The 27661-nt window shown below is 35.3% G+C and overlaps 1 protein-coding gene across 1 annotated transcript in view; it reads left to right on the forward strand.

The window, feature by feature from the left end:
- The first annotated feature begins 2881 nt into the window (after positions 1-2881).
- MsR2 (Myosuppressin receptor 2) overlaps positions 2882-27661 on the forward strand; it is a 34405-nt gene continuing 9625 nt past the window's right edge. Inside the window, 1 exon segment of the mRNA XM_068285920.1 lies at positions 2882-3259. The gene's annotated coding sequence lies outside the window, so the exon portion shown is untranslated.

Here is a 27661-nt window from a genome sequence, read left to right on the forward strand (position 1 = left end):
CCATACATACTTACGTATGTATGTGAAAGTTGTTGAAGGGTGGCAGACTTAATGCAAAGCAGCTAAGATTGTCTTTTGCAAGCATGTTTTTGTTGTGTGTGAAAGTCTTGGCCTTAAACAAAATGGCTGCCAAACGACTTCCGGCCAGTCGTTTTTGTCTCCCAGTTTCTATATTTCTTCTCCATGTGGGTGTGTGTGTGTGTTATGGGTCACGTGCCATGACAAAAATCAAGAGCCAAGTTCATTGCCTTTTGTTCCCTTTCAATTTTTGCATAATACGATTTTTTGTTATATTTTTCTCCTTTTTTTTTTTATTCTTTCGCTTGGCGCAAATCGATGCAATTGAAAAATAATTGAGTATTTTGAAATGTTTATTGAATGTCATTTGAATTGCGTTGCGTTGCTTGCTCCACCACATTTGAAAATGGTTGGGGGAGGGTGATATGTGGCAGGCATTTTAACTTTGCCTCTTCCTTATTGTCATATTCAACTTCAGCCACAGGCATGTTGTGTGGCATTCCTTATGCCAAACACGTTGGCGAATGGTGATTGGGTAAGTGGGCGTGGTTGGGTCCTATGGGGGTCGCGGGCATGGGGGAAAAAATGGAAAATTATTGATTTGGTTTTAACGGAGGTTTACTTTAACGGCACTTAGGCTCATATAAATGGAGAAAAATGGAGAATGGCATGGGGCTCCCTTCTTTTTTTTTGCTTGACATAAATTGAAGGATGAGCAATAAATGAAATAAATTACTTCACATTTTTGTGGGGTAGATAATAGGCTAATTTTGACTTAACAGCTTTTCGAAATGAAATTCCAAACAAAATATAACTTTAAGTAGCAGAACATGTTTGAATTGTCTTTAGTTTTGTGGTCTTCAACGTCTTTGGTAGAACATGAAACTGATGTTTTCTTTTTTGAATTCACTTGACACAGAATATGTAGTAAAAGCACTTAAAGGGTTGACCCCTAAATCAGTTCTTACGAGTTCTAAAAAATGATGAATTTCTAGTAACCTAGTTTATCTAGATATCATTAAGAGTTTCATTAGAATATTTATCAATTGCAATAAGAAACACAAAAGATAATAAAGTCACAAATTCAAGATACTTATCTTACTTTATATGATATTCCTGTCACTACAATTATGTCAGTTACTCAAATTGCAGTATATTTCATATAAATAAAGTGATATTGTCTTTTTTTTTTTGTTTGGGTAAGTTGCCTTTGCTGAATAAATCTGGCATAAATAGCTTAAGTTAATCAACATATGTTGCTTACAAAATGAAAATAAAACGGACACAAAACAGACACAAACATCAGGCAATAGACAGCAGACAACCCACACACAAATACGCAAAGACACACACACACACACACACACACACATACAATATACGATGCAAATTGAAATGCAAACATTGAGATATTTGTGGATATAAATTTCATATAATAAAATCCCCTATGAAGCTTTGGCAAACACATAAATCTAACAATGAAGCAAGTGAAAAATGCTTAAAAATAATAACAATAAAAGAAAAAAAAAAAAAAATAATAAACATGCAGAAAACTCCTACAAAAACACCAAAAAAATATATACATATAAAAGAAACGATATTTGTGTGCCCTATAAAAATTAATGAAAAAAATCCACCTTAAGGGGTTTATTTTCAATTCTTTTCAATTCTGTTTACTATTAAATTATATTTGGAGTGGTTTTACCTAGCTTATCATGCTGCTCAGTTATTTAACTCAAGGGTCAACTTTATTTCTAAAGGAAAGCATTTTATAGACATTTTAAAATCCATGTTTAATTATTTATTCAACTAGATCTAAGAGTAATATTACAGATCCTTTTATAGATAATACATTCATACAAAGAAATTACACAAGCTACGCTCACTGATATTAAAGTCCAGAAATGAAATTTAGAATTATCTGCATTTGATATGTTTTTTCAATTGGACTCGAAAAACCCAGTAGACTTTTCGAAAAGGGTATATAATGAAAGCTCAAAAGTAGATAAACTGAAACGTTTTATGAGCACTCAAAAAGGATTTAAACACATTTCCCACACACACACACACAAACGTATATTAAAAAAATAAAAAAAAAAAAACAAAACAACAGAAACAGAAATAACCAACACGGAGATGGCAGAGAAACAGAGGCAGCAAAATGGCAGACCATGGGCCAACACCGGGGCAGGGGCAGTAAATCATTTCATTTAAAGATTTATTACCCATACGCCAAATGGGCCGAAACAAAACAAAAAAGAATGAAATCTATAAATTTCAGTAATAAAGAAAAAACAGAAAAAAATAGTTTAGTTAGCTAAATAAATAACTAAATAGTTGGCCAACCCAGAGAGATAAGGCAAGTGAATGTTTTTAGCGTTTATATACATACATACATACGTATTAGATATACATGTAGTATATTTACATATATGTATGTTTGTATATATGTAGATGGATACTTAGATGTATAGATATTGATGTATCATTTTGCCTATATCGGTTTTCATTCATAAAATTCAGCTACAATAGATTCCACATATAAAATGTAAGAGATATGGGGCAAGAGAGTGGGAAAATATTCTCTTAAATAAACTTTGTGCAGACCAACGACCAGCTGTTGCTGTGGATTCCATGTCCATGTGGATGCTGTTGGCCTGTTGCTTCTTCATGTGGCAAATGCCGATGTTTGGCAATATAAAACAGCTGATTGGCAGATGCCGCCGCTAACATCGCCCGCATACTGGCAACACTTTCGACAGGCGCCCAGGAAAAGCGAGCCGCCAAAGCGAGCCCACACAGCACAGCACGACGAATCGTTTCGCCAGCTGTTGGCGATTTTCAAACATTTCCATCAGTTGGTTTTCCATTGCCGCGCTGCCAGCACGTGCCTCGGCATTTTTTTTCCTTTGACTCCTGGCAACTACAATTTTTTTTCTCCACACACGCACACACACACTCACACAAACACAAATTTATCAGCGTTCGCGTTCGCGCAATAGGAAGCAAGTTACAAGTTTTCTAAATTAAGTGCTGAATAAATGATTCTCAAAGTAAAATATGATTAATTAGATCTTTTGCCCTAAACTTTTTTGATACGGCGGCAATCACTTTTTTTTTAAGTTTAGTTCTGTTGCTAAAACAAAAGAGAATACAAAAACCCACTTAATTCTGTGAACTGTTTGAAACATATGTACATCGAGTTCTTATTTCGTTTGTTTCTTGTGTGATTCAACTTAAGGTGAGTGGGATATAAATTCATTTAAACGCATTAAGGTTATTGGCCAATCTTTGGTCAATGCGCTCAAAAACAACAACAACAAATGAAACAAATACCTTTGTATGTAGTTGTGTGTATGTATGTGTGCCATTCATTTTGCCTTATCTAGTGAGTTGTATATTTTTTGTTTGTCTTTTTTTGTCGTTTAACTAAAAAAGGGTTTAACTGATTAGCATAATGGTCCCATAAGAGACATTAAGTCTAATGCCTTATGTAGTTTATGTTTAGGCAAGTGCCATTTGAATTGATATAGGTTAGTTAGGAGAATGTGAATAAGATTATTAGTTATCCTCAGTTGTGAGGGGAAGTATGGACGATATGGTGATGGGGATAAAGATGATGTTTACATCAAACAAACTCTAATGGTTTCAACAAGAAAAGACTCTATCCTCAAAATTGAAATACCTTTTTTTTATTTTATTTAACCAACTGCTGACTTGGGTGTTTGAATAACTTTTGGCCACATTGTTCATAAACTAATACTTTACAAAATTGTTTAAAGAGAATCAGTTTGTTTACAGTTTGTACTAAAATTTAAAATTTAGTGGATTCAAGTACACATTCTTGTCTTTTTCTGGAAAACTTTGTTTTATTTAAAGTGTTACTAAATTATTCGCGTTTTTTTTTTTGTTTATATTAGAAAATGCATCCTTTGTTTAAATCGTAAGCTTTAAGTGCTACGAAATAATTTAGATTTCACTATAATTGATGATGATTTTGGTAACTTTTGCTAATTTTCTTGTTGCTGGCAAATTTAAATTTAATTACTCTTTTGCCTCTGATTTTGGTATCATTTTAACAACAGAACACAAGAATTTATATTTTGATTAAGGACTCAGTCTGAAGCTGCATTCCTTGAAAGCATTTGTTTTAGAAATGATAGATTGAGAAACTGAGAGAGTGAAAGATGATACATATATTTATAGCACGGCAGCGGTTAATTCATTTACTTTTGTTTAGCTGCAAATACCATGCGATAAAGGCATTTGATTAATCAAAGAACGAAGTAATTTATTGATATCGTATATCAATGTTCTGAAAAAAGTTTTATTCGAATGCATAAATGTACAATGGATGAATAAGAATGGATAATAGTTGATAAACGAGTTGTAGAAGACATCAATATCAGAAGACATTTTCTCTTTCTAAGCAGTAGGTTGAAGCAATCTAAAGAAAAATACAAAGTTTTTAACAAAGCTTTATGCTGAAGTAAAAAATGTTTCTTGTTCAATTTTGGTAACCTTTGTTAAAAACTGTTGGAAGGTTAACTTAAGGAATGTCCGAACATCCTGACAAGGAACAAAGAATTTAATTTTTGTTTGGAATTGCATAGATAAATAATAAATGCTATTGGGCAAATAAATATTCAAATGTCAGTCTCATCGAGAATTTAAAGGGAGCATGATAATAGTAGCAGCTAAACTTTGGTTCAAAGTTTTTACCTACAATTTGGGAAAATAAATTTGAATAGTATTTGAACTAAATCTTGAATTCTACTTTTATTCTGATACAGCCACTGCAATTCTATGATTTGTTCATGGCAATTAAAGTCCTCAGATTGAACTTTATAGTAGCATATCAACTTGAACTTAACACTAGTGGTTCAACTATTTACATCCTTTTTTTCGTCTCTATCTCGCATTCTCTGTGCCTGCCCAATAAATTGTCACGCCTTCATTCCTTTTTTTATGATCAATGTTGTTCTTCTCGATGACACAAAAGTGCAATCAATGTGACCAACAAACTACCAACTGGGGGGCAGTCAGTCACAAACAAATCGAAAAGAAGAAGACGTGTGTTTTCAAAATATATAAAAGATATATATGTGATTGTCAATAAGCACATTGCCGCCAACAAGTGACAATAAAATAAGTAAAAAAAAAAAACAAATAAGAAACCTGGTAACAGAATAAAAACGCATTTTTGTTTATAAGCTCCAAAGTCATAAAAACAAAGCCAAATTTCTTTGGCTTTCGAGCATAAAATTTGAATAAGGGAAAAACTTGGCCTAAAAAGCAAACAACCACGCGAAAATGGAAACGAAAAACAGGGGAAAAAATGGTGAAAAACAAACATAAAGTAGTAAAGCAAAACCTCAAACAAATGTACAAGACTGCAAAGTAACAAAAAAAAAAAAAAAAAAAGGCAGCAAAACCGACGAACATGGAGAAATTTTTTGCATTTTGTTCTAGATTCCATTTCCGTTTTTGTTTTTTAGTGCTCGGTTTGTTTTTTTTTGTGTTTTTTTACGACCAAACAATAAATAAAATACAAAAACAAAATGGACAAAAAAAGAGAAAGCCGAAAAATATGTAAGGTCACACACATACACATACATAAGTCAACAATATTTGTTTGTTGTTTGTAAAAATATTTGCTTAGGCCAGAGTGAAGAAGATAAAGCCAAAAGTTTTCCAATTTTGCTTAAGGAAATTTTGTTGACGCTCGCCGCAAGCCTTTTCAGCCCGAAAATTATTTAAATAAACATCGTCTTTTGCCATCATCACAATCATCATCATCATCATCACGTTAATAAACATTTCAATTTACGAGCCATGAACTTTTATGGAGAACAGCTTGAAGCAATTAACGCAGATGGCAGCAAAAATTTTCACCCAGTATTCTATATACACAAGGTCAGCGGGATCTGATCATTGTCATAATGTGCACAAATTTACTAGACACACCATATATTTACAAATAAATTTATATATAGAATGCAAGAAGTGGATTTACCTTTCATTGGCCATGTACGACAGTTTTATACTTTTGATTTCTCGATAAAGAAGCACTCATATTTGAAACTTTTTGTTACCATTAGATAGGTGGGCTATCTTTTTGATTAAATTTCTTTAACGGTTTGTTGCCAAAAGAATAATCTTACTAAAAAAAAAAAAAAAACTGTTGTTTAGCAAAGTTTTCTTTTGCTTAAGGTTTAAAGCGGAGAAACAATTGCTGCCCAATGGCACCTGCCGCTGAAGATTGACACAACAAGTCGACTTAAGAAAGGATTCTTATAAAATGACTAAAATAATCAGTTGAAAATTCTAGATGACATATTATAAAAAGCAAACTAATATTTGGAGCTTCGGGACAAATTCATCGATATGCCTTTAGGCAAGTGTAGGAGAGCAAATCAGTAGAAAATTTTCTCTTGGTGTTGACAGTGACAAGTAAAATTGGCCGACAACAATCAATAGACAACAATTGGCCATAAATTGTAACCGCTAATGGCTTAAAAGCAAATGCTGCTGCTGTTGCTACTTATTTGCTTGTCCCATCTCATCCATGGGTTAGGGAATGAAATGGGAGGGTTGAGCTTGGGCGAGTGACAATGTCAATGTCAAATGTCAATAGACGTTGCCAGGCGCAAAAAATATCAAAAAAAAAAAAAACGTTCATGCTCATGTCTAAGACCAAGTTCAAGTCGAACTGTATTGTTCATTGTGCAGGGCTTAGACCATAAGTTGAGCTAATTAATTTTTGTATGCCAGCTGCAACAGCAACAGACAAATACAGGGGCAGAGAATGAGAGATAGAGACAGAGACACTGAGGCAGTAATTGTCCATTGTGGCTTTTCGTTTTTGCAACCCAGAACAATGCCACGTGCCCTTCCATAGACATTGTCATTCCTCATTTCCCCATCCTCTATCAACTGTCTTGTGTTTTTTTTTTTGTTGCAGAGAGACCACTGTTTGGTTGCCTTGCTGTGGCTTTTAACTGAGTTTTTGATATGGCTTTTTGGGTTGTAACCACTCGTCTTCCCTGCCCGCTCCTCCAACGCATGGGAGCATTTAAATTAATTGCAATAGAAATTAAGTGAAATAGTCATTAAGTGTTTGAGCGAATGGATTATGAGATGTATTTCAAAGTAAGTTAAGGATTTCCCTTTTGCCCTTTTTGTGTTGTTCTACTGAACAACATGTCGTATGCGCAATTCTTTATATTACGTATACGCCAAGGAAACGATTAGGTCTTTTCTACGCCTCCTCCCTTATGCTCATCGGGGAACAAAAATCTGTCTGCGAAATTTCCGTTTTAACCAGTATCCTACCCCTCCCCAAAACACTCCACAGAACAGATTGAAAATCTAACTTTAAGAAATTTCTTTTGATTCTAAGCTAATTCTAATTTGTCGACTAAATAATTGTAGGTCAAAACTGTGCAACTTATTGGGATTTATTTGTTTGCATTTTAAATTGATAATGGCTTTACGAAAGGCTAGGGATGATTAATGTTTTTGTCTAATCTTAGGAAAGGAATACAAATCATCGATACAAAAAAAATGACATATATGTACATATATCCTCATATCGTAAGCTAAATTTAAATTATGGTAATAATTTGCAAAAGCATTTTGTTTACCCTTTTTAATATATATATTGACATGCCCAATATCACACGAAAATTTTTCTTATTCTTATTATTACGTATACGCCAGATGTGACTTAATTTAAGTCACATAATACCAAGGCGGCAGTGCATAAAATTTTAATATCCTTCTTCTTGTTCACCCAAAAACAAAAAATAATAATAATAATAATAAAAATAAAAATGAAAAACAACCAAGAAGGAGGAAACAAAATGGAAAATGTGTTTATTTCTTTTATAACAACAACAAGAACCAAATTGTAAACTCGCATAATTCTCAACTTTTCACATATATTAACATATACTTACTTATACATGTATGAAAAGTAACATAAGTAAAATAAGGAAAAGTAGAAAAGTGGCTCAAGCGCTTGAAGGCGGAGGAAGGGGCGGAGCTCAACTCTTTTGCGCGCATTAAGTTCATTTTCACTTTTCATTTAAATGAAATATACTTTTTTGTTGTCTAGACCAAAGTATAAATTCAAATGACTTTTCAAATGGCAAACAATTTTTCACTTGGCCAAACATTTTAACACTCGTTTGGCCTAAACTATTAGTGAGTGGTATTGTGTGGGTAAGCGTGAGGAAGGCAGCTCAAGTGAGAAGATTTATATGCAGATACAAGTATTTCTATTTGGCCTTAAGGCCACACACATTCACCGAGCAAAAGCGAGAGAGAGAGAGAGTGATACACGTGACATGACTTTGGGTTGTAACAATGTTGTAAGCCTTTTTTTTAACCCATTCCCCTTTTTCGCTCCTTACTGGGAGGGGGTTTTTGGTATAAGTGGTGCAGGGAAGGTGGTGTGGGGTTTGATACCCTTAAATGGATCAATATTTCATTTTGCCAAAGCAAGTTAAAGCAAAAGTAGTTGAAATAAATCAGTGGCAAGGCGAGGAGGAAACTCAAAAGATACGTTTCTGTGTTTGTGTGCGTGTGTGTGTGTCTGTGGAGGGGATGCTGTGTAACATATGCAATGAAAGATGTTCTACCCCCTACCCATCCCACTTAATGCCTATCCAGTGCAGAATGTGCAAGGTCACACACTGTTGATATGCATGAATGAGAAAGACATGGCCTAGAGCTTGAATTTATAACTGCTAGAAATGGGTTTCGGCATAAATCTACACAAATAATACGCATATAACAAAATGCAGTCATAACTGGATGCTGATGGTTGATGATGACGATTATGCTGCTCATGATTAAGTCGATGATAATGATGATTCCACTGACAGTGTAAAATTATGCAGCCTTTGGGCTTGCATTTCACATTCATAGCGTCATTCAATTAAATTGCTGAAAAGATGCGTTTTGCTGCTGCTGTCATTTGAAGCGAAAAGCTGCTGATAATCCACCCATTAATATAAACGCAAAATAGATAAATGTAGGTCTATGTATATTATTTCGTCATTTTACTCTTAAATCTTTAAGTTTCATGTATCCAAAAATAAACCAAAATGGGAAAAAAAGTCAACAAAAACTATGGTAAAATGACTGATTTTATGCTCTTTAAGCTCAAGTGCTTTGTACTTGGCCGGCAAATAAAATAAACAAAGCCAAAGGCATGAAGAAAGAAATAAAGCAACGACCAAATAGACAAAGGATACACACAACAGTTACGACTCAGCGAGAGGGAGACAGACAGACCCTTAAAAGATTATAAAGAATAAAAACGAAACGAGCCAACTTTGCGTGGGCCAACTCTTCGTCTAACTCTATGACCAAAGTCAAGCACCGCTCAAGCATAGGCGTAGGTCGCCGAATATCATCTAACAAAAAGGATTCTTTTATTATCCACATAAATAAAAGTTTAACAAGAATTAACAACTACAGAACTTTGTATACGTAAACGTAAAACCTATTTAGGATTTCCGAATAAATAGATTTGAAGTCAACGGAAAGCAATTGCTTTGCCAATGGAATGGAAAAACATTTGTATATCAATCAACGTCACAGCCGATAGAAGTGTTAAAAATATAAAATAACTAAGATATCTAAAAAAAAAAAAGAATAAATAATCATCTTGATTTTCAAAATATTAAGTTTTACAGACACGTTGAAAGGCTGGGCATATTAACTGAAATCAAAGTGATTAATTTTTCCAAAAATTTCTTAATATGTTCCTTTAGTCGTACAGCACTGATTAAACTGACTGTTTTCCTAAACAATGCTGACACATAAACATAAACATACTATATATACATATATTTGTATCTATGTATTTGTCACTGTTTGTATTTGTTGCTGAAATATCTATAATGATTTTCATTATGTTTTGTTGCTGCTGCTGATGGCCGTACATAACGAATTCAGTTATCAGTTCCATTTTCTTATTTTTTTTTTTTTTGTTTGTTTTTTTTTGATTGTTTGGTAAGAAAAACGGGACAAGAGAATATATGCTTAGCTGTTTGTTTATGTCCTTAGCAGGCGCAAGACTGAGCGCATTCAGCATTCGGGACTCTGTATTCGGTGTTCGGCAGTCAGCACTCACGTTGCTTGGCTTCTTTATAAATTATGGGTTTTTTGCCTTGTCTCGGTACATGAAAATTTCTACAACTACTTTTATTTCGTTTCGTTACATTTCGTTTCGTTTTGGCTTTATTCTTTCAACCAACAACAAGAACAACTAATTTGCATATGCTTACTATCAAGACTATCAAGAAAATGTTCTATCAAGCCACATTCGTCCTTTTCGTCCCCCCCCCAAAAAAAAAAAAAGAAAAAAAAAACATAAACATAAACATTGCAACTGCAATTTTACTTCAAGGGGCCAACATAGAGGCAGAGAGATATCTGAGGCACGAACAAATAACCAGGCCAGGCTTAAACATTTTTCGACTTGTTGAAAGGGAGACGACATGGATGAGGGGATGGACTCCACATTTCTGTGTGGCATAAACAGGAAACTCTAAGGACATATTACCTGCTGTTGACATTTCTCAAACCCAACAGCAACAGTCGACATCCCACACTATGTTATCCCAACCTGACGGCAAAAATAAAACGTGAGGTCTTAGGTTTGTGGAAGATCTAAAGGGTTTCCTGTTCCTTTTCAAATACCCTGTGGCCTCAATTTGGTTAAAGGCCATATTAGAGCTTTATAATTTATAACATTCATTTGCAATAATCCGAACTAAGACTCTTAACACGCCATGTGGCCATAAATTTATATTAGTTTTCATAATATTTACCTATAAAGGGGCATTTATTTGGGCTACAGGGTATCGATAATTCGTCGAGACAATTTCATTCAGATTCTTGAATCGGTTAGCTTTTGTTTTATCTCTCAGAAGAGAGGGAAAGAAAAACCAGCCAGCGGGCCGTCAGTGACTAGAGATTGTAATCCAGGGTAGGCAGACCTCCAGGCGAAAGTTAAATATTTAATTTCAATTAAAAGATAGGTATAAGGGATTTAAGTATTTGAACAATTCAGTATATTTTTATTTTTATCCATTGTGATACTTCTGAAATTTTCATGGTGCATTATTTTTGTGTTTGTGTGTGTCAACAAATCTAGAACAGTTCAACTCTATATTGCATATCTTCTACAGACAGGTGGGTGGATAGACCTTCTTTGAACCAAGTTGACATTTCGAATCTCTGCTCTACTTAAGCTATTGATCAAATTACACGTTGGCTGGGTAGAAGATACCTGGAGTGGCTTTCATTTCGTGCATTTTGACGTGTGTGACTTGACGCTTATAAGTGAGACGAGTTTTAAATTTTAAGGCGACTTTTGTGATAAAACTTGCTTCAAGTAAAATGCGTTTTAATTGGTACGTTCATTTTGTGGAAATGAAAAGCAGTCGCTTCTTCTTTGCCTAATTAAATTTAGGAATGTGTATATATGTATACAAAGATTCAATGCTAATTTGATTGTACATACATAGTAGTATATATTTGATTCGATTTGATGGCCAAACCCGCATTCCTCGCACACATGTGATGCATGCACATATGTGAACTCATCATCAAAGTGACTAGCAAATTTTCAAACCAAATGACCAATTCAATCATTTATTCATCGTCATGTTCTCGCCCGCAGCTTTGGCACCTTCTGTTAAGGTGATTAAATTGCATTAGGGCTTAATTCCCTATGCATCATGATGAGAAGAGCAATGGGTGTGCCCAGTGCCAGCAGCCATAAGTTGGCAAAGAATGTGCGGAAGGTGTGTTTGAAAGACCTTTGCAACTTTCAGTGATTGCATTTTGGGTAAAAGCAAATCCCCAACCAAACTAAACCAACCGAACGAATCAACGAACAAACCAGCTTCAAGCACTTTCGGTTGGCAGTTGAAAAAAAAATTTCTTTTTTTTTTTCCGTGTGCTAAATAAATGGCCAACTCAAACGATCCAAATCCAAGTCCAAAAACAAAAAAAAAAAAAAAAAAAAAAACAGAGGGCCGGGGCTTATTTCGACCGCGTCAAACTTTGTATACCCTTGCAACTTTTTTGGTAACTCTTTCCTTACCTATTAGCCATCAATGTGGAAGAACGTTTTATCTAAAAAGGCTTATGTTTGCGAAAGAATGGCCTACAATCATACGAAAAAAAAGAAGGTATTGATCAAAGTCACTGTTTTCCACCAATCGTTCCTATGGGAGCTATATGATATAGTCACCCGATCTTCATAAAATTTGGCACAGTAGTTTATAGGCGTAATAAACTCTCTAATATTAAGTTTCACTATAATACCACAGAAAATAACGAAGTTTTGGAGAAAAGTCACTGTTCGTGACTTTGGGGTTTGTATGGGAGCTATATATAGTGGTCCGATCCGGCTGAATCCGAGATATACAACCCTTGCAGTATATACAAGCAAGCCTACGTGCAAAATTTCAGCTCTGTAGCTCTTACGGTCTAGGAGGAGTTTGCGTTGATCCAGACGGACGGAACTCGTCTCTAAACTCGTCTCGTCGTGCTGATCAAAAATATATATACTTTGTTTGGTCGGAGATGCTTCGGTCTATGCGTTGCACACTTCTGACCAAAATTAATGTACCCTTTTCGCAAGGGTATAAAAAGAAAAGGAGATAACAAACTGAAGGTATTGCAATACCATGTATTGACCTTGATATATACTCTCGTTACACAATGTAAAAACTCATAACCAAGTAGTCGGGTAATTTTTAAATACAAAATTCACTTTGACAGTAAGGCTTACGTTATAAAATCTATGAAGTAAATTCATTCTATTTCGATTTTCATAACGAAATAACAATGTTGGTCCAGTTCGAATTTGTTATTTTTCTAATTATTGTACTGGATGCTTCTAACATCGCTGGTGAGGACGTAGAGAAGAAGGATGGATTGGAAACAGAAGAACGCTCCTTTATCAAGATACAGAAATATAATTGGACCCAAATGATGACTGGTGAATGGCTAGTGGGTCTTTGCGCCAGGGATTGTGAGAAATGCAAGAAAGTGAAGCACATTGGATACAAACTGGCCACGTCGACTGAAAGCAGCAACCTGAAATTGGGCATTATCAATGTGGATCTATCTAGGAAATCGAGTCTATTGTCATCGCGCCCCGATTTGTCCGTGTTGTACCATGCAACAAATGGTACATTCTGCCGTCTAGATGCCAATATGAATGCAACAATATTGCAAAAATTAGTCGAGAAGCGGATGTGCTTATCGACTAAGAAGAGACCATTTCGGAACCATCCATCATACATTTGGTCACGCCTATCCGTCATGGTCCATAATGTTATCAAAGTATGGAGTTCAGACGCTATTGGCAAACAGTTCAATACAACCCTGTGGTTTTCTCATCTGATGCTTACTGCCTTTCTAACTTTGATGATTTGGCTGGGATACGGTTCCTGGCGTACGGCAATCTTTATCATTCATTGTTTTAGACGATTGAGGACAAGGGGCTTCAACATCCATTTAGGGCGAAATGAAAATGAAGGAGACTTGATATATCGTATAGTCGATAAAGTGGTAACCTTTTCTGGATAATCACAATGAAATTAAATTGTTTTGCCAGGAGAGAAGTTTAAAAAAGTTGGAAAACAATTGTATTTTTTATCAATGTAATAAAGATCAAGCAACCATTTAATTGTCAATGCCCTATTAAATGTTAAAAATCAGAGCCTTTTCGTTGCCTTCAAGAAGAAATTAGAAATAGAAAAAGTTAACTAATTTATAATCCGATTGTAATTTTGTTAGAATAGTTTAACTAGTCGCTGTAATTTGAGTCGATTGATTTTTAATAAATGAAACCAATAACATGGTTTCTTTAGTCAGGCTTGCTACAACAACAAAAATGCCTTCTGGAATAATTTTTAATTTTTTTTTAGCATGCCCAAATCAGTAACTAATCGTAATATATCTTTTGTCATACTTAATAGATAGAAGGTAGGGTATACAAATGCATGTCAATGGCCCCCCGACCCCTTAGGGAAAGTCAGTGAAATACAAGCCAGTTACCTGGCACTTACTTAGTGCTGGTTCTGTGCCCATTTGCTTGGTCTCTTTCATGGTTTCCTTTTTGTACGTATGTATATATATACATACCTACTATATATACCTACATATAATTCTTTTTGAAGGAACATCTAAGGATTACAAAGGCCAAGACAAGTCGTCTCTGGCATCACTAACAGCACCAGCATCCACACTTGGACACATACATATGCTTGTGTGAGTGCGTGTGTGTGAGAGTATGTAGGTGCAAGTATGTGGGGTGAATGTGTGTTTTGGCTTGTCTCAAGCATTTTCAAGTGCTGGCAAGCTACTTGTCCTTGTCTTAGTTTCACACCTTTATACACAGTGAGTCTGAGAGAGAAAGTGTGAGAGAGAGAGAGAGACAAAGTGGGTGAATGTCAGAGAGAGAGAGAGATGGAGAGTATTTTCACTTAGCCACCTTGGCACTTAGGCAAATGTTCCTTACTATTTTTAGTTACTAACACTTTCAACAACCTACTTACGTTTTGTAATACCCTCACGCAGTTGTTGTTGCTGTTGCTGATGCTGCTGCTGTTACTGATGTTGACCTCATTTTGTTAATGCAAAACTTCCGCTGAGATTTGAAGCCATAATTTAATTAAAACATTTGCCTTTACTTTGACTCTTCTCTCGTTGTCGTATGGCTCTTCTGTTCTGGTTTCGTTTCGTTTTTTCGTCTCTTTCCTTTTTTTTTTTATTTTGTGGCTTATCTTTTGATAAAGGTGGCGAAGAAAACTGCTTGGCAATTCAAGTGTTTCGGCCTGGTCAGGACAAAAGCGAAAGTGGGAATAAAATCTCTGTTGCCATTGTGAAGAGTAGTCATCAGTTTAGGTAGGTCGCTCAATTGTCAATTCCAAGGCAAGCATACTTGGCCTTTCTTTGTATTTGTTTTGGCTTTTGTCATGACGATATACATATTTTTTTTTCTTTTGGTGGGGCCCTAGTGTTGGGTAAATTCTCTGTTGTATATGAATATGTGGGATTGGGTCTGGCAACTCTGTTGAGCGAGGCGAATTGAGCTAAAGACGGGCAGTCGAACCGAAAAAGACGAGCGAGAGCGGTTGCAAAAAAGACGAAAGACGAAACGACGCGAAGCTGTAAAGACGACTAATTTCCAACTAAATCTAATTAAAATAATCAAATAAATAGTTTTACATTAAAATAAACTAAAATACTACAAAATAAATATAGTGAATAAAATAAATTCCTACAAATATGGGGGCTCAACCTACAAAATAGGCATGACTCAACCTACAAAGAAGGCATGGCTCAACTTATCTATGTATGTATAAAGAAATAAAAAGTAGTGAGTGAGAAAGAGACAAACTTACACAAAACGACGCAACAGTGGAATCAAACGACGAGAAAAAAAAAAAAAAAAACAGCGCAAAACGAATAAGAATTAGCATCAAACGACGAAAAAGTGGCGGCTTACGACGAAAAAGCGGCAAATAAACGGTAAAAAATTTTCAACGAACGACGAGAAAGTGTTTGAATACGACGATAACTGTGGTGACGTGGCAAACGACGTATATATACATATATATTAGTGTGTGTGCGAAAGAGAAAGAACTATGAGCAAACTTGAAGACTTTGGGAATGTGCAAGAGGCACTGAAAACTGAAAAGAAATCTAATATTACATTGTTTCACAAGTTTATTTACGAAGAAGAAGGCGATCGTGCAAATCGCCAAAGATTGAGAAAGTTTGAAGGGTTTGATTTTGATTGCAACAGCGATTTATATAAAAGTAAAGTGTCTTATGTGGAAAAGAACTTAACAAATAACGATCTAGTGATTATTTGTAACGTTTTGGGTTTATCGCATGATAAATCGAATTTAACTTCCCATTTATTTCGCAATTTGCAAGTTGGAAATTTGCTAGCTGACCTTGACACAGAGAATGATCAAAACGAAGATGACGACGATGAGTGCGAAAGAGATGGCGATGTAGGCAATATGCAAGACGAAGACGAAATGTTGTCAGTGGTGAGCGACGAAACGAATTTTAGAACAGCTGCAACAAACGAAAATATGCGAAACAAAACGAATCGGGCAAACTCTACAGTCGTGGCCAACAATATTGATACGCAAAGTGCAGTGAATGTCAACATGCCACCACCGAGGTTCGCTTTGAGTTTTCGTGACGTTGAGGACTCTTTACGACCTTTCCATGGCGATGAAACTTTATCAGTTGAAGTATGGATTGAGGATTTCGAAGACATGGCTGACTTGATGCAATGGGATAGTTTACAAAAATTTGTTTTTGCTAAAAGAGCTATTAAAGGACTTGCTAAAATGTTTATTCTGAGTGAACGCGGAATTAAAAATTGGTCGACATTAAAAGAATCACTTTTAAATGAGTTTAAAACAGTAATAAATAGCGCGGAGTTACATAAGCAATTGTCAGAACGAAAAATAAAGAAAGGTGAAAGTGTTCAAGAATATTTGTTGAAAATGAAAGAGATGGCATCACGGGGTAATATAGAGAACAGTGCTCTTATGCAGTATGTAATTGACGGAATTAATGACTTGAGTATGAACAAAGCAATATTGTACAATGCTAATAACCTAAAAGAGTTTAAAGAGAAAATAAAATGTTATGAAAAAATGCGGGAAAAGTCGAGTAATCAAAAGAGTGAGTCTAAGAACGTTCAAATCAAAAAAGAAAGTGTAATGAAATACGAAAATAAAGAAAGTGGTATAAAATGCTATAACTGTGGGCAAAAAGGACATATATCTGAGAATTGTGACAATAAGAGTAAAGGAAGAAAGTGTTTTGGTTGCAATAATTTTGGTCACATAGCAAAAGACTGTCCAAATAAAAAGCCTGAAAATAGCACAGACGTTCGTAATACTAATAAAATATCAGCTGATCATATGTTTATGTGTAAAGAAGTGTCAATCAACAATGAAAAGTGTATAGCCTTGCTTGATACTGGTAGCAAATATAATATCGTATCCGAAACAATTTATAATCGTTTGAAAAAACCTAAGCTGGCTAGAGTTGATAAAGTTCTATACGGTTTCGGAGATAAAAAGAGAGTGGTACCTATCGGTTCGTTTACGGGAAGGCTTTCCGTAAGCCAAGAACAGTTTGATTTGGTTTTTTTAGTGGTATCATCTGAATTCCTAGATGTTGAAGTAATTTTAGGAGAAGACTTTTTGTAAGCAAGCCGAAATAAAAATCAATCGTGATGGCGTACAAATCGGGAAATATAATGATGAAACGGAATTAAGTTCGGTAATGAGAATAAAGGTCGAAAACGACGAAATTGACATTGACTCAAATGCATCAAAAAGTACAAAGTGCGAAGTGAACGAACTTATCAAAAACTATAAGCCGGAAAAGTTAAAATCGACAAATGTTGAAATGCGTATTGTATTAAAAGACGATAGTCCAATTTATTCGAGACCACGCAGATTCGCTTTTGCTGAACGGTGCATAATCGATGACCAAGTCGATCAGTGGCTGAAAGACGAAATAATAGAACAATCCGAGTCTGAATTCAGCAGTCCGGTCGTATTAGTAAAAAAACGCGATGGCACTCCACGTCTGTGCATTGACTATAGAAGAATAAACAAGGTAATAGTAAAAGACCATTTTCCATTACCTCTGATTGAAGATCAATTGGATCGGCTACAAGGAGCAACGGTTTTCAGCACAATCGATTTAAAGAATGGATTTTTCCATGTAGATGTTGAAAAAGAGAGTCGAAGATTCACCTCATTCGTTACACACAACGGACAGTATCAGTTTTTAAAAGTTCCTTTTGGATTGACGAACTCCCCTGGAGTATTTCAGAGACACGTTAATGCCATTTTTCGTGATTTAACCCGTGCTGGTACGGCTATTCCATACGTCGACGACATTATAATCCCTGGTAAAACTGAAGAAGAAGCCGTCTCCAATCTGAGAAATGTTTTGAAGCGATGTGAAGAATATGGTTTAGTCATTAACTTAAAGAAATGTTGCTTTTTGAAGAGAGAAATAGAATTTTTGGGGCATACTATAAAGAATCAGAAGATATGTATCTCAGACGCAAAGACCAAAGCTGTAAAAAAATTTCCTATGCCGATGAATCAAAAGCAGCTCCAAAGTTTTCTTGGCCTGGTTGGTTATTTTCGCAAGTTCATTGCAGATTTTTCGATTATAGCCAAGCCTCTTACTGATTTATTAAAAAACGACGCAATTTTTAGATTCAACGAGAGTCAGATAAAATCTTTTAATTTGCTAAAAGAATTGATAACACAGAAACCTGTTTTGCAAATATTTAACCCCAAGTTTGAAACAGAAGTACATACAGACGCATCGATTGATGGCTTCGGAGCAATTTTATTACAAAAGTTACCTGATGATAAAGAATTGCACCCTGTATACTACATGAGCAAAAAGACGACTGAAGCGGAAAGAAAATTCACAAGCTACGAATTAGAGATTTTGGCGGTAGTTCAAGCATTTCGTAAGTTCCGAGTTTACCTTCTAGGTATGCATTTTAAAGTCATAAGCGATTGTAATGCGTTTGCAAAGACGATGGATAAAAAAGATGTGTGCACTAGAGTCGCACGATGGATTCTTGAGATCCAAGAATTTGATTTTGATGTTGAGCACCGTGCAGGAAATCGTATACGTCATGCGGATGCGCTTAGTCGCTACCCTGTTATGATTATATCAGAAGATTACATACACAGTAAATTAAAGAATGTCCAAGCACAAGACGACCAATTGAAGGCTATAATCGATATCCTTGCTCAGAAAACTTCTCATAACAACTATTTTATGAAAGCTGGCATACTTTATAAGTTGGTTGATGATGAAGAATTAATTGTAGTTCCCTCTACTCTGCAACGGGAAATTATTAAACATGCTCACGAAAGAGGTCACTTTTCTGTGAAAAAGACGAAGGAAATAATTGCAAAGGAGTATTATATCCCAAAATTAGAAGAAAAAATACAACACCAAATAAGATGCTGCATTCCATGTATAACACTTAATCGAAAGCTTGGTAAAAAAGAAGGAGAACTGCATCCACTGCCGAAAGAAGAACTGCCCTTTCAGACGTTCCACATCGATTTTCTTGGACCCTTAGAGTCAACTCACAAGCAGTATAAGCACATTCTTGCAGTTATCGATGGCTTTACAAAATTTTGCTGGTTGTACCCGACGAAAACGACATCTACGAAGGAAGTAATCACAAGACTACAACAACAAAGTTTAATTTTTGGAAATCCAGTTCAAATTATTTCTGACAGAGGTTCTGCGTTTACTTCTGAAGAGTTTAAAGAGTATTGCAAGGCAGAAAATATCGAACTTCACGCAGTTACGACTGGTCTTCCACAAGCAAACGGACAAGTCGAACGCCTTAACGCTGTTATTATATCCGTGTTGTCTAAGATTTCGATAGAAGACCCTAGCAAATGGTATAAATTTGTCGGCAAAGTGCAACAAACGATTAACTCAACGTACAGCAGAAGCACACATTCAACGCCGTTCGAACTACTGATTGGTACAAAGATGCACACGAAAGACGACCTTAAGCTGAAAGAAATAATTCACGATGAGATGATTCAGATTTTTAACGACAACAGAGATGATCTACGGAATATAGCGAAGCAGCAGATCCTTCGTATGCAAGAAGAAAATAAGAAGACCTACAACTTACGTCGCAGACCTGCTTCCATATACAAAGTCGGTGATCTGGTAGCTATTAAAAGAACCCAACTTGGAGGAGGTTTGAAGCTGAAGCCCAAATATTTAGGTCCGTACCGCATTACCATGGTAAAGGCCAGAGATACATACGACGTGGTCAAAGATACATTGTTCAACGATGGTCCTAGGCGAACTACGACTTGCGCTGCCTATATGAAGCCGTGGGTTCCCTGTGACATAGACGACCAGGATGCATTCGAGGCGAATGCGTACTAGGATGGCCGAGTTGTGGGATTGGGTCTGGCAACTCTGTTGAGCGAGGCGAATTGAGCTAAAGACGGGCAGTCGAACCGAAAAGACGAGCGAGAGCGGTTGCAAAAAAGACGAAAGACGAAACGACGCGAAGCTGTAAAGACGACTAATTTCCAACTAAATCTAATTAAAATAATCAAATAAATAGTTTTACATTAAAATAAACTAAAATACTACAAAATAAATATAGTGAATAAAATAAATTCCTACAAATATGTAATTCTGCACTTTTACCCACAATACAAAAATTTGGACTTTAATTCCTTCAGCAGCCAACTTCAATCAGTCTAAAACGCGCTTCGCATAATCCCATTTAAGACTAAAGCCCAAGCAACATTATTTGTTATAACCAAAGCCTAGGCATAAAAATAAATTCTATTTGGCTTCTTCAAAAGGGATGAGGCTCAGCAGGTAACCCTGGAGAGTAAACTTAATTGCACTAGGACCTGCCTCTCTGTATAGCTCAATGTTGGTATGCGTGTCTTTGTGTCAGTGTTTGTATGAGTGTGCTCATGGATAACACTGCGTATGAGCAATAAAACTTTAACAAGTTTGGGCGGGGCAGGTATGGGGTAGTGGGTAGAAGGTAGATGGGTGGCCAGGGGGCAGGACTCTTGGGGAATTCCAATAATGTTGCTCTGGCACAGCGGAAAGTACGAAGTGAGAAGAACGTAAGGAAAACCCACGCACTTGTTTTATGCCGCATAAAAAATAAATAAAATAAAATAAGGTACAAGCTGTGGGGCGGGGCAAGGCAAAAACTAAAAGAAATGCAATTTATCTGACCTGCACATTGGTACAAAATCCTTTCATAAAAAGAAAGTTTTGAAATCAATCAATTTTATGCCGAACCATTTCAATTCGCCATTGAAATAAAGCGGCCGCTGAAAACTGCTTTACGATAGATAATCCCAATTAAAGAAGTTACTTGAAAAATTTAAAACTTTTACGATATTACGGCCTTATTTTTAATTTGAAGTAATAGAAATGTTAAATTTCGCAATGAAACAGACAGTTTAACTTAAACTTGGATTACACAACACCAAAATGTTAGCACGCACATTGTCTCTGTACTTTCGAAGAATATGGTATACGGCAATCGATTACAAAAGTGTTTAGTATTGGGAAAAATTCACTTGCTAGCTTCACTACTGCTTTTAAAAACTAATCGTTTTAGTAATCACTTGAACAGAAAATAAAAAATTTCCGTTGAGACGATTCAAACGCACATTGCATTGATCCTGTGTGAAAAAAGCATTTAAAATTTTGGTTTTTTTTACGGTCGCAATTGAAATCCGAGCTAGATTGGGACTTTTGTCGCGGTACACAACTTATAGGGCATTTATATTATCATCAGTTCTTACAAAACTGACAGAAAGGCAGGCGGATTTTCATCATTGCTTACAATATTGACAAATGAGAAGGTGGATTTTCAACAGTGTTTAACAAACTGACACTAAGGAGAGCGAAGAGGGCTGTAGTTATCATTTATGCTTAAAGTTCAGACGTTGAAGTAGGGAGATTTGCGGAGTGCTCGGACGATTTCCGGCTGGAATGTGTCGTCAAAAAACAGATTTTCCATGGCTTTAATGGTTTTTCAATTAACTGAACTAAATGTACCCAATATTTTGCCAATTTCTTTTTCTTAATGATAATTTTCCGCGAATTTTGTTCGATAGATATTGTTAATTTGCTATTTCGTAGCCTAAACAAATTTGCCTTGTTTAGCCTTAACCTAGCCCACTGTTTGACAAGAATGCAAAAAACACAAAACAAAGAAAAAAAAAAAACACGCGAGTAAAACGAAAAAAAAAAAAAATGATTTAAAAGGCATTCGAAATAGGCAAAAATGTGTGAGAAATTATGGTACCATAGAATGGCAAATGGCGACAACGACACCAACGACAATAAATGAGGCAGCAGGGAGAAGGAGAAACCAAAAAAAAAAAATAAATAAATAAACATAAATTAGACTGAAGTTTTTTGGATGCGTGTGTGTGGGTTGTGGGCGCTACAGAAAATTGTGTAATTTTGTAATGAATATTATTTACACACGCTTTTGCTGCCTATACGCTCCTGTTGCGCTCTCTAGCCAATCTGACTATGCGTATTTGATTTCGAGTGTCTGTGTGTGTGTGTGTGCCTTAAAGTATGCAGCAGAAAATTAACATTACACGCACACACACATATATATGGAGAGAAACACGTGGGCACATAGATTAGTATGTATTAGTATGTATATGGCACACGATGGTGGCTCAAGTTTAATTGAGCATGGTATGAGTTTTTATGTCCTCGCTGTTTGGTTACGCTTTGTCCCTACCGTCAGACCCCCCTCTATTACTTTCATTTCTTCACTTCTTATTGTGGTATTGGGGTAGAGTCACGACGAAGGCCAAAAGGTAAGGCAAAAGGCATTTCGGTCTTACGACTCTTAACCGCGGGGAATAATTTCGAAAATGAAAAGTGTGTATGGGCAACACACACAGTAAATGAGGGAAAGAGAAAATGGAAAGAGAGTTGGTAGGGAGTTGGCAGGGAGGACAGAGATAAGCTGTCTCACACACAAAGTGTGCTTAGCTTTGGTGTTGCGGCCTATCGAACGTTCATTTACCCCGCGTGCTAAACACATTGGATATTCGTTTTCTCCCTTTTGCCTTTCTTTCTTTTTCGTTCGGCAATGCATTGAAAATGAGACCCCGGGCACTTGGTACAGTTTGTTCTTGCTCTTGTTGCTCACTGACTAGCTGAATTTTTTCACAACGAAATGTTTTCATGCAACACGCACTTAAAGGCATGGCGCGAAAAAACAAATATGTTGGTAAATTAACAAATTGTTCAATAAATTTGAATTTTAAGTAGTTTACAACGTGCTGAGAAAAATATCAGGAAATTCAGAAATCTGGCTAAACTGGTAAATTTATAAGCATTTAATGCATACCTAAAATATTTCCTATCAAAGAAAAAAAATACTCATAATAGAATAGTTTGAAGATCTTCCAAGGAAAAAAAATTCCATATATTTTATTTTCATAATCGTTTGTGTGTGATTGATACTTAAAAATCTCTATTTGATATGCCTGAACCATTTAATTTAATATAAGCTAAATCACAGCTCTAAAGCAAAATGTCGTCTGCGATTGCTTTAACAGCTGTTCAAGCAAAATCGTTTAAACAGACAGAGGCAGACTTTCATTCTAGGCAAATGTTCCTCTTGTCATCCCACCGTTACATCGAATGACTTTTCATATAATTTTCACATTTTCTTTTCACTTTCGAGTTCCCACATAAAAATGAGAAGTGGCTGTGTCATAACGATCAATCATTTTTCATTTGGCAATTTTCAGTTCAGTTTCTTTCTCACTCTAACAGACATTTTATGCCTATTTTAACTCGCTCGTCGCCTGCTCCCCCCTTTTTTTCTCCCTGTAACCTCTTTGCCAGTTTGCCAGTTTTGCCTATAAACATAACTTTAATAAATTGCAAATTTATGCATTATTTTCTCATTCCCTGCAAAATCAGCAAAAAGAATAAAAACACTCACTCAGAGAGTCAGGGACAAGGCTAACTAATGTAACTCTTCTAACGAACTTTCTATTCTCTTTTACAATTTTAGTTATTTGCATCAATTTCTTCCGATTTTAATGAACTTTGACATGACCTCAACATTTATACATATATGTAGCAAATATGTATATAACGAAAAATTGAATTAAGTTCAGATTAGTTGTACTAATGCTTCGCTTTAGCTTCATTGCCAATAGCACATTTGCCTTTGGGCTTTAGGGTATACAAAGCCGGTGGATGTCAAAATCAAAAGCAAACAATTGCTGACCAGCAATAGCTGGGAAGCTCTTTTGCCATTTTTTGTAGGCATATTTTCAAGTCAAACTCATTTAATTTTATTATGACATAGCAGTAAAATTGTTGGACTATATAAAATTAAAGAGAGAGATAGAGAGAGAGAATGAGGGAGGATGACTTTGAGCTAGAGTTACTTTTCTACATAATTTAAGATGAGTTTTCCTTTTTTTTTTTATTTTTTTAAAGATTTCTTTTTATTTTCTTATCCTTTTGGCTGGGACCGTCTGGGGCTGGCTGGTCACATTTTGTGTGTGCGTCTGGCAATTCAGTTAACGCCATTTTCCTTTTTTGGCCACAAACTAAATGTTGTTAGCCTTCTGCGTTATTGTTGCTGCTACTGCTGCTGTGTGAGCTGACGTCTTGTCCGCAAAATTGATGGCACTTTAATAGAAAGAAAATGCTTTCTGAATGGGGGAAAATCCATCGAACCGCGAACAGAAAATAAGAGGAAAGAAAATGTCTTAGCATCAACAGCGACAGCGGCAGCAGCAGGTACTTGATAATAAATTGAAAAATAATATTAAGCAGACTTTTTTCAGTTTTTTTTTTTTTTTTTTGAAGATTGAAAAAAAAATTTTATTTTCTTTTTTACTTTTTCTGTTTACATGGCAGAGTTACAGCGCGGACAGCGAAATGAACCGTGTCAAGGACTAAGATCAATGACAGGATATACCACCCCCAAACCTATTCACGATATCAAAAGGTATAGGCAAAGCCATTGAACTTGTTGTTTGATTAGGTAATAATACTTATATATATATTTGGGAAACGGTTATTGATATTTGTCACCATATTCTATAGGCCATATTAAAACAGATTTCTCAATCAACGGCTTGTATTAAAACGGGTTAGCAGTAAAGTGGGAGTATTTATTATATCTACTGTTTAGTGTTTAAATGTCATTAACTAACTTTTCGCATTAATATAGATTATTAAAAAGGGATTTTGCATGACTTCGATTGAACAATGTTTCCAAAATGTCGCTTTATCATTCAGTGTGTATCTGTTTCAAAGGGCAACGGCTTAGACGAGCAACTGTTGCATTCAATAATCCTATACTCAGTCATTAATCAGAGTTTGAATAATAAAATATATTTAAGCCTGTCATAGGTACAAATGAAGTAGAAATAAAAAATTTATCGATTTTCAAATAAACATTAGCAAAAAAATGCGCAACTGGTTGCCAAAAGAAAGTCATAATGTATTTAGATTAGAGTATTAGATTAGCCAACATGGCCAAATGATAAAAGATTGTATAATTTTTCATGGTTTTTCTTTTTGTTTGCGGGAAATTTGGTTTTGCTTGAGCGGATATTATTTTTGCTTCGGTTGACAGGCAACAAGGGAAACTTAAAGCTTTTGCCTTTCCTTCGCATAGCAGAAACTGGTTCATGTTGCTTCAGTTGCACTCAATGAAATTTCCTGTCAGTGCAGGAAAAAAGAAATACAGCAAAATGGATAAGAATTTTCATTTTCATTTCAATTCAATTTACTCATTTATGACTGCATCTTAGATTGATCATTTCATTTGTTGGCTTTTCGATGATTCTAATTGAAAAGTCCATAAAAATAAAAACTGCAAAAGCCAATTAGTTGAACTATTTTACTGACTTTTCAAAGTGTGCGAAATATAATTCAACGTTTTTTTTTTTTTTTACGACAATCATTAAAATGAAAAGGCATCATAAAAATTTCATACTAAATTGTGCACATTTAGTAGTTTTATATTCAGAACGGAAACCTAAGCAACGACTTTTATATACACTTTATTGAGGAGAGTTGGAGCGCTCTGGAAATTTAAAAAATGTTAAATTTTTGTTAAAACAAACGCCTTAAAGTATTAAAACAAACGTGACATCACTGGCAACAAATCTACCCATTTTGTATAATATCATATTTAAAGGGTATCTGAATAAAAATAAAAATAAGTGACAATGCCATAGACAGTTTTTCATCACAACAATTCGTTTGGTGTTTGGTGTTATTTTCCACAACACGAAGGTGCGAAAAATTATATTTATTATCACGCTCAGCTGAACTGAAATGTCTGGCTACATAAATTCAATAATTCATTGACAAAGTGGGAGAGGGGTGCGGTAGAGAATCAAGCAGGGTGTGAAGAGTGTGGGGGGTAAAAAGAGCTTATGCTGCTAATCAACTGCCGATTGGCAATGGCCAAACAATGGCATGGCTATATAATAAACATGTCCATAAACAATAAACCGACCCATCCGATGGGGCCTAACGCAGTAGACAATAAACAAGTCCCCGATAAGCTTCACAGATTAATATATACACACACACACACACACTTATATTTACATATACATATGCATATACACTTTTTGCCTCGGCAAACAAATTAAAATGTGGAATACGAAAAAAAAAAAAAAAAATTAAAAGAGAATGTCATTTCATATGGTGGTAGCTTTAGCTAAATTGAAATGAATTGCTAAGGGGACGAGGCCATACACAGATGTTTTCAATAGCCCAGTAGTAGCAGTAGTGATGGGGCGACTGCAGGTTGGCAGGCGTGGCAACAAGTGGCGCCATTTTGCCTTAATGGTTTTTTTTTTTTTTATTCTTTCTTTCTTTATTCGCTGTTGGTTTGCTATTTTATTACCCAAAAGTGAATTGGTTAGAATTGGAGGACAAATTGATTGCTTATGGTGAGCATAAATATTGTAAGAACCTTTTGTTGACACACTAACTAGTACACGAATAAGTCAATATGAAATAACTAATTCATCATGGCGAATGTCTATCCCATGCCTTAGATCCCTAGACCATTTCAAATGGTTCGTACTTGAATCGAATATTAATTATTTGAAAGTTATTTCTAAAATACATTTACTTAGTTTAACTTGTATTTACATTAAAACAATTATCTTAATAATTCATCCTTTACTTTTGGATAAAAGATATTCCTGTTTTCTTTATTTTGCTCAAAGATCATATGGAGTGTACCCTTTTTAGCATAGTTGTTTATTATTTGTTTTGAAACATAATATCAAATTAAATATATTAGTTAATTATACAAACGTCGAAAGAATATCTATAAATATTTGACTTATTTTTATGTATTATATTACCAATAGAATAATTATAAAACCACTTAATAGTTAGGGTATTTTTGGTGTCTAGCAATTGACTTGTAATTATTTATTTACTCTTTATTATTAGTCGCTATGTAGGCGATAAGCTCAATTAATATGCCCCAAAAAGTATGCCATAAATATTTGATGCGACATAAACAACTTCCGCTCACCTCTCCCCATACACACACACACACACACACACACACATGCAGAGAGTGTAATGCGATAGAATTTTATTGTTCGAAAAGCCACATAAATTAATTAAAATATGCATATGGAAATTTATTAAATTAGTAAATAAATTTTAAGGCCAACCGCATGACAATTATGTAATTTGTTGCCCTAGACCGGCTGACTGGTCCTGGATATTGTTCGAGAATTTCAATTAGTCAAAACAGTTGCAGTGGTGCGGCAACAATAACTACATATAATCCAAAACAATAGTCGACCAAAAAAGAAGAAGAAAAACCAAAAAAAGTTATAGTGCAATCCATTTACAAAATGCAAATGCCAGGAGAGCGTAAAGTGGCAATTACCTTGACCTAACTGAACGAAATGAAACTAAAACTAAACTAAACAAAAGAGATGGGTACTAAGCCGAGCTCATT

The sequence above is a fragment of the Drosophila tropicalis genome, unplaced genomic scaffold (genome assembly GCF_018151085.1).
Source record: "Drosophila tropicalis isolate 14030-0801.00 unplaced genomic scaffold, ASM1815108v1 contig_443, whole genome shotgun sequence".
In the NCBI taxonomy this organism is placed as follows: Eukaryota; Metazoa; Arthropoda; class Insecta; order Diptera; family Drosophilidae; genus Drosophila; species Drosophila tropicalis.